Here is a 6841-nt window from a genome sequence, read left to right as displayed (position 1 = left end):
GTAAACTACACATTTCAGTAAAAAAATAATTACAACTCGCATATTCTGTGCACCTTGCCCTCTGCTGATGGCACTTCCAGCCTAACCAGAAAAACCTCAAGCCGAGCCGAGATCGCGGCCAAGACAAACATGCACAATTTTATGCGCGTGAGTAACGTTGTACTCGGAAAGTAGAAGCGCCAGCTATGCACTGCTTTTTTTTAACTATGCTTCTGCTTAGCTGTTCTGTGTGGTTTAAGGAGCGATATTTAAAGCTTTGATTAATGCTAATGAATATTTTCGTGACGATCTGAAAGACTACAGTCAGTTTCCATGACCTGGCCGGATTTTTCAGAAATTCCCTGACTTTTCCAGGCGTGTTCAAATTCCCCGACTTTTCCAGGTTTTCCAGGTTGGTAGACACCCTGATACCACACGTAAGGAAGTGTGCCTGTGTGAGTTATGATTATACTGAAGTAAGGCGCGTTATCAGACTCGTTGGTTTATGTAAAGTTTTTGAAAGCATTGGAGGGTCTATTTTGCATTTCAATGGACTAGAAGATTTGTGTCAAAACAAGACTGCATGTTTTATTATATAAAATGCTTTTAAAAACAAACCAACAATGAAATATAACTATTGAACGAGGATTTATGCGAAGTTTTTCACACACGATATTTTTATAAAAAGTAAAATAAAGCAAACATGACATTACCTGTAAAATCTTTTCAACACTTAGTTGACTTATTTTCAGATGTAATTGAACACACACGAAATGGGTTAGATATGATCTATTTGAATCTTCAAATGATTCTTCCACATAACAGCTCAAGAGCCAAAAGAAAGGCAATGTTCAGAGCAAAAGGAAAAATGTGACAATACTTTAAAAAATTGTGGAGATAAAGCTTTTAACATTTTCAAAATGTCCTTGTAGATGGTGTTGAAACTGGGAGCTGAAACGGTTTGGCTTTATAAACACAAAGGACACATCATCAGTCATGTGCGAGAGATTACGCCTGGAGTGGCTTCAGTTTCCGTTTAGCTGCTTTGGCCTCAGACAGCTTGTTGTTTTGTTGTTTGCAAAGGTTGTTTAACAAAGTGTTGGCAGCTGCACTAAGTATGTACCCCATCACTACATGTGGCGTTTGGCCATTGTCACAAACATCAGTCTTCATCCACTCAAGGAAGAGTGTTGTCATTGAAACAAGCAGTTCTTTCTGCTTTTCACAGGCATAAAATTTGACTGCGTGTTTTTCACTTGTCAGTTTCTCGAGAACAATATTCATCATCAGTACGGCGTTCACAACGATGGCTTGGGGAAACTTAAGTCCACCTTTTGTGATACTCGTTATGAGCTCGTCTGCCTCAATTGTAAGAGTCCTACTCTCAACAACTAGATTCTCTTTACAGAATGCACATTTAAGCTTCTTGAGTGCAGCATGTGTGCAATAACCAGCGACATAAGTTGTAGCTGGAAGTGTGTGCTGCTTTGCAGCAATGTCCTCTTCTCCAACTACAATCTGGAATTGCTTTAAAGTATCACGAAATTCATCAGTGGAGGCACATAGAGGAATCTCATCACTCTCTGGCAGCTCGAGGACCTTCTGCAGCCTCAATTTGTGCTCCGCTTCATACATCTGCCGTATGAAGATATGGTACTGTGCGCCATTTAACTGTCGGTACCTGCCAAACCTGTCTTCAAGGCAGTCCGACTGGAATTTTCTCAGTAAGACGTACCTGAATTCAAGCTTTTCAAGGCAGTAGCTTGTCACCTGAACAAGAGCAAGAGACGTGTGACACAATGCATTGTGCGTTTCATGACTGAAATGACCAGTGTCATGCTTGAGGCTTTTCCAGTAGCCGAGCCAACTGACTATTTTGTTCAAAAACTCGACTTGGGGGCAACAAACTACCTTTATAGGCTCTTGTAAGTCATCTCGAAGGTGCCTCCCTTTATCCGGCGTCTTAAAATTCACTATGCGCTACCACATTACGACAGTGCTGATGAAATCGGCCGTGCTTTTGGCATGCTGGGTCCCAGCCCACCATGCTGCAGTTCTGCTGCTTGTGCGCTGTTGAGAGCTGCGATTGTGAAACTGTTGAACACCTTGAGAACAAGTTTCATGTTTTGTCACTCTAAGTTCGAAGGTTTCAGTGCCTTCAAAGACAATGTTGGAGCAAGTTGTACAAGCTCATTTCTTTCTCTCTCATGGAGCTCTAGCAGCGTGTTGAATGAAGCTGTTAGCACGCACGGCTTGTCAGGTAGTCCATCGATGTCTGGAAAAAACATACATTTACCACTGTTACGGTGGTTAAGCCAATTGTTTCGCATGCATTTTAAAACATGAACAGAATCTAAAATAAAAAACAGTGGTCTTGATTGGTCTGATGGATGCTTGTAGACCGTATCAACCTATCGTGGCTCTGAAAAAAATGACATTGCCTTCCCATTGATGGAGTTGTTGTCTGAAACAACCGCAATTACTCGAAAGCCTGTTGCCTCCAGCCCATTAATGAGCTCACGCAGAAATTGATGCGGCTGTATTGCATCTATTTTCGCCACTAGAAGGATGTGCACTACGTCTTCGCTTGACGACAGGAGGCTTTGAATCATAAACACATATGCAGTTTTTGCTGCGTTTTGACTGTTTCTAGCCATTCCTACTAGACCACCACCTTTGTAGTCAATGTAGGGCTGCAGATGAATTTCGTCCATGACAAGCGTCACAGTTTTTTTATGGTCATCCATTCCTACGGCCAGCCTCTTTGCATACGACAGAAATAAAGCATCTTGTTGCTCAGAGCATGGGTTCACATGGTATGACCCACAAACACGTCTAATTGTGTCGGGATGTGGAAGTTTCAACTTTGATGTGGACCTAATAAATCTGTACGCATGTGGAGATATTGTGAACACAAGGCTAGCAAATACTAGCAAGTCCACAGGGTATCTCGAAGTTCTGCTCTCCCTGCCTTTCCTTGCATCTTTATCTCTCTCTCTCTCTCTGCTCAGTAAAATGCCGACTTGCTGTTTTACGAACTTGACAACTTCCACTTGCCACTCATGTGGGAAACTTTGTGACGCTAGTTCATCCAGTGTTTCCACTGTCTTCTTCATGACAATCTGCAAGCGTTCTTCACTGTCGGAGAAGTTTCCTGCCAAACTTTGCACAGCAATAAGGACCTTGTCGATTTCCCGCAGATCACACAAATAAACAGGAAGCACGAGGGTCCCAAGCTTGTTAAGCTGCACGTCACCAATGAACACTTTCACAATCAAATCAGCTGACACTGTCACAGAAAAACGCACAGTTGGAGCTTCTTGAGAATGGAAGTTTAGGAAGAGGACTTTGTCGTGAGTAACAAGTTTTGTCCAGAAGGTGTTTGTCTGGAAACTTGTCAGAGCGGTGAGCAAGTCTTCAAAAGTACTGATGTTATTCTTTTTCTTCTCTTCTTCGTGAGCTTCAGCGGACTGCCTTATTGCCTTCTGTAGCGATTCTCCTTCTAGACGAAGCCGCTTCTCTTCAGGGCCTTCCCGGACAACAGTAGCGGGACGAGAAAGATACGAAGGGCAGTTTGGAAATAGGCTTGGGATAGCACCAGACTTGAGTCGTCTCAGCTGGAGAGGAACTTCAAGTACTCGTCCGGCTTTCTCATCTTGATAGGTCGACGTGGTTACAAAATCACTTGTATGAAAGTGCTCTCACACACCTGGAAAAAAAAAGAAAGACGAAACAGAGCTTATAGCACAAAAATCAAGCAAGAAAAAGTTAGTGGACATTCATCAACTACATATCAGAAAATGTGGCTGTATTATTGGGCATTATCATAGTAGCAATGCCTTGTTAGGCGGCCCAACATGCGAGCGCTGTTTATTAAATCTAACTCTCATAGGATTTGATCAGGCGCTGCAGTCCGTTTAGAGCGACTCAGACCATCAGCTAGGCGTGAGATTGCGAGGAAAGTGCCTGTTTGTCAAGACTGGTCGCGCGAAAACAAAAATTAGGCAAACAGCACGATTACTAATACTGCGTGTCTCATGTCCTTCGTAAAATATGCTGCAAGTGCCCCGAAGGCATAGCTCACAAATAATGAAAATTGAAAGGTTTTTAGTTGCATAGCTGAGTGAGTTTACACATGCGTAGGCACCTGCGACAAGTGAAAGAACGCACTTACCACAGTGTACTTTGTGGGCGCAAAATCCTTGCGAGGGATCGCTTTCGTCCATGCGGTTCTTTGGTCGGCGTCCATCGGAAACCGATAGACGCGCGTTTTAGGTCCATGAGCATAGTTAGAGTTGCACTCCGGTGCACAGCAGCATCCAGGCATATTGCGTAGTTTACCCAACCATGCTCGCACAGCACAAGAGAAAGAAAAAACAGCGTGAGCGGTAACAAAATGCAACTAGCCTACAGCCACAAGAGCCAGCAGAGCTATGGTGGCTAGAATTGGGAGGTGACGCCAACGGGAGCTCGGAGCCGCTCCTTCGTTTCGAGCAGCGCAGCGGTGGCGCTGTCGGCGGAATGGTGATGCTAGTTACGCGCGCGCGCCTTGAGCGCGCGGACCTTTCAAAGATGCTGTTGCTGAAGCATGATTCAGATAAATTGGCGATTCAGATAACTCACTGTGACGATGGCTGATAGAACGCCATTTCAAGCATTAAAAGAAATTGGCTGCCGCTGCAAGACTTCTGTGACGTTGAATCTGCGCAAATTAAAGCTTTCGTTCGCATATCCCTGCAGTGTTTTGGAGTGCAAGGCGACGGCGTTTTTTTAAAAAAAAATATTACCAAAGTTCTGGGCGAGGAAAATAAAACAAATATTTATTGCACATCATATTATTAGGAAGATCTATTGCACATCATGGAATACAGGGTAAAATAAAATAAAATGAAAAAATACGCACATTTACATACGCTCGGGAGTAGTTAAAAACATTGAAACATTGCACACAGACAGCGCATCGCTTGGCACTAAGTAATAAGAGGCATACAATCACTTTCCACTCGGCAAAAAAAAAATCAATAGAGCTTAAAGTTACAATATCAAACTCAGAGCACGCGTCTAAGCTTCAGCAATTTCATTCTTTCCTGCTTAGCGTTTCGTTTGCTGTTCTGGGCTTTCACATGAAAGTGGAGCCTAGTAAGAACATAAAACTTGATAATTTTGTTTGTGAGGGACATACTGTGGTCAGGGCAGCCAACAAGTGTAAGCTTTCTTAACTGCAAGAAGGAAACCAAGTCCATGATGCTGTCAGGTTTGACTTCTGTAACACTGAAGCAGTGGGTAAAAGTGTTCTCGAGAGTGGTCACGAGTTCATTGAGCTTGACTGATGGGTACAGCAGGCCTCCTCGGTCAACAGCAGCCGTGAGGGATGCTGCAGCTGGAGATGGATCGTTCTCGCCTTGTAGGAGCTGCTGGCTGCACTCTGCACATTTGGTGCTTGCAACGCTTTTTCTTGCCACATATCCAGCCATGTAGAATATGCGTCTGGCATCGCTGCTTTGCACGACCATGTCTGCATGCTCGGTGCCGTGGCCGTATTCATTGAGCACTTCATGTGCTTCGGCAAGGTTTCCTACGTCAAGAAGCTCGTCTAATTTCCTCCGAGGAGTGAGGTCCTTTCCGTTGTCAGCTCCCAGCAGACTTCTCAGCAGTCCTGAGGACACATTGCTTCCTTTCGGTGGTTTTGCCAAATTCTGGAAGCTCAAAGTGTTGACCGAGATTAGGAACTGGGAGGCAGTCGGATGATCATTGCATCCAGACATTTGTCGGACGATTCCAAACAGCCTCTCCAGGGGGTCCTGACTCAAGCGGCATGTCATCATATAGCTGAAGTTCAACTTCATCGTCAGGTAGCGGAGAAGGTGTAGCGTGCTTGATAAGGTAACACGAAGCCCCTCGGCTGTACTGCGGCTTAGGAAACCTCCGGAGCCAGCAGCTGTTTCCCAATCGTCCAGGTAAGTCAAGAAGTTTTGAATGCACTTCTCGTGCATCCCTCCAGGCTTAAGTGCACCCGAACTGCACCTTGAAGTCATGGCCTCAATGAGCCTTCTCATTCTTTCCACAAAGCTGACTGTCGCCGCTGTGCTCCCATGCTTTTCTTCGATGGTTGCATTGTACAAGAAAAGGCCTCTGAGGACTTCATCACTGTAAAGCCGCACTGCATAATTTACCCTCATTTTCTCAAAGCCATTGGGATGCACAACCGATTTGCTAATATGTGGCATGGCTTTGAGAGTCGTGTCATGCTGTTCATCAAGCTTCCGGGCACAGTCAATAGGGTCAACACTGGCATGGCCTTCTGGCAGTTTCACGCCCGTTCGAACAAAGGTGTTCCTCACACATTTAAGAAGGTGTGGGAAGTCCGAGATGAAGTGCAGAAAACGTTCTGGGTCTGTAGGGTGCTGCCTTCTACATACTGTGTTTTCTTTCCTGCCGTGTATGCCGAATGAGTGCCACATGCTTCTGTTCCACGCAGCTCCATCAGTGGTGATAAAGTCTACGTGCAGACCGGCGTTTTCGCTCATGACTACTGCTTCGAGGATTATTTTGCCTAACGTCTCGGACTTCACATTGCTGCGTGATGCGAACACACCAATAATCTGGTGCCACGTGCGTGTAAAAGGCACGAACAATACTACAAGGCCATGGTCACATGCTACGGAGCACTCACTCTCTGGTGTGAACTTCCCAAGGTCCACAAAACCTTCGATGGTGCCATCGGTTCCCAAGCTCAAGTGTTCAGATAGCTTAATCTCATCAATTAACAGCCCACCATGGCGCTGGAAAAAGTCCATAGATTTTGTTTTTTCCGCCACAGCAGCAAACACTTTTTCGCTCAGGCCGAATCCACTCCTGTAAC

At 44.9% G+C, this 6841-nt stretch overlaps 1 pseudogene; it reads right to left on the bottom strand.

Moving 5' to 3' along the window:
• Positions 1-922: 922 nt before the first annotated feature.
• LOC142803178 (uncharacterized) lies at positions 923-4306 on the bottom strand (annotated as a pseudogene).
• Between the last annotated feature and the right edge of the window lie 2535 nt (positions 4307-6841).

The sequence above is a fragment of the Rhipicephalus microplus genome, chromosome 3 (assembly GCF_043290135.1).
Source record: "Rhipicephalus microplus isolate Deutch F79 chromosome 3, USDA_Rmic, whole genome shotgun sequence".
Classification (NCBI taxonomy): Eukaryota; Metazoa; Arthropoda; class Arachnida; order Ixodida; family Ixodidae; genus Rhipicephalus; species Rhipicephalus microplus.
The sequence above is the reverse complement of the archived record's forward strand: the minus strand, read 5'-3'. Positions and strand labels throughout refer to the sequence as shown.